General features: G+C 38.3%; 1 long non-coding RNA gene across 1 annotated transcript; it reads right to left on the minus strand.

The window, feature by feature from the left end:
* On the minus strand, positions 1-871 carry LOC121940125. Its single transcript, XR_006105577.1, has 3 exons — positions 732-871; positions 579-631; positions 1-30 (listed from the first exon to the last, which is right to left on the minus strand). It is a non-coding gene; the product is annotated as an uncharacterized LOC121940125 (long non-coding RNA).
* Between the last annotated feature and the right edge of the window lie 903 nt (positions 872-1,774).

The raw sequence follows: 1,774 nt of genomic DNA on the forward strand, positions 1-1,774 counted from the left end.
GAGGGCGCTGTAACGCCATCAACCACACTCCTACAGGACAGAGAGACAGAGGGACAGACAGAGGGGGGGGGGCAGACAGGGACAGGGACAGAGACAGGAATTGAGATAGGTCAGAGGTTGTTTACAGTCAGCAGTTCTGACTTTTTCTTTTGTTTTGTCCGAAAAGTTTCATTTACATCAGAGACACTCAACCTGCTCAGTTTGGGGGCCTCTTTACACAACGACAGCAGGCCGAGGGCCCGTCACAGCGGCCCCTATATGCTTCTTTTAGGACGTTTCCAGAATTTTTGGACGATTTCAGGACATTTTAGGATTTTAGGATATTTCAAGGATTTCTGGACATTTTAAGACTTTAGGACATTTCTCTGATTTTTTGATGTTTCCACGATTTCAGGACATTTTTGTGATTTTTTTAGACATTTGTAGTATTTTAGGACATTAGTGTCTTAGCTGTGTCCTCTGTCTGGGGGTGTAAACAGTTGGGGAGACACACAAGGGGTCCCATCAGGGGCCAGATTTGGCCCCCGGGTTGTAGGTTGAGTATCACTGCTGTAAAGTAAAATGTAGAATTATTGTACCTGTTGTGTCTCCTCGTGTCTTCTGTCCTCGAGCTGGTTTTGACTGGCGACCCCTGGACACACAAACAGGAAGTCACACAGAGCCTTATAAAATAAAGCACACCTGGAACTGTGAGCTCAGGTGAGCTCAGGTGAGGGGGCGGAGCTCTTTACCTCTCTGGTGATGCGTTTCTCAATGTAGGCCATGAACTGCGAGCTGAGGCTGGCGCTGTCCCGTCCTCCTCTTCGACTCCTCCCATCCTCCTCCTCCTCCTCCCCCACGCAGGAATCGATGAAGTCAATCTGCTCCGAGTCAACGTCTAAACAAAAAAAAAAAGATTAAATAGAAAAAAAAAAGAAAATTGCCAAAATTCTTTAAGAAAGCATTCCTTCCAAACCCAAAAGTTTCCTTCAAAAATCACCAAATATTTAAAAAAAGGGGACATTTTTAGAGAAAAAGAACATCGCCAGATTTTGTTTTCAGTAAAATAACCACAAAAACAAATTTAACAAAACTGCCCAAAATAATTAAAAAGACGAAAATTTTAATGAAATATAAATTGCTAAAATGTTTTAAAATTATGAAAAATACCTTAAAAGAAAAAATGCAAACATTTTAAAGAAAGGGTTTGGAATAAATGTTTTTGTTAAAAGTCACCATAGATTTTGGAAGGAAAAGAAAACAGGAAATGTTTTTTGAGAAAAAGATAATCACAAAAAATTTGAAATTACCCAAAAAGAACGATTTTTTTGCCAAAAACAAGTTAATTTCCCACAAGTGGGATAAATAAACGTGTCTAAGTCTAAGAAAAATAAAAACAATGTAAACAAAAACCTTTAAAGAAAAAATGGGGAAAAAATTACAGAAAGATTTTTTGCCAAAAATGTTTAAAATCACAAAACATTTTAAAAGAAAATAATTACTAGGGGTGTCAACGTTTACAATTTTTTCTACATGTGTAAACGGGACGTCTAACCGATGTGTACCCGGTTACACAATTTATGATCTTTTTCTATCGCAGTTGCGCTATATAACCACTAGATGGTTCTGTCTCCGTTCAAATACCTCCTAATCTCATTAAATCAAAGCCATTCCAGTAGTTAGTTATCGCACAGAAACGTTTATTCAGCGAACAGAACTTAAAAAGTAGGCAATCCATCTCACCATTTAAGGCTTAGACCTACTTATGACAGAAAGTAAAATGAGTTGAAAATAA

The sequence above is a fragment of the Plectropomus leopardus genome, unplaced genomic scaffold (genome assembly GCF_008729295.1).
Source record: "Plectropomus leopardus isolate mb unplaced genomic scaffold, YSFRI_Pleo_2.0 unplaced_scaffold7570, whole genome shotgun sequence".
Classification (NCBI taxonomy): Eukaryota; Metazoa; Chordata; class Actinopteri; order Perciformes; family Serranidae; genus Plectropomus; species Plectropomus leopardus.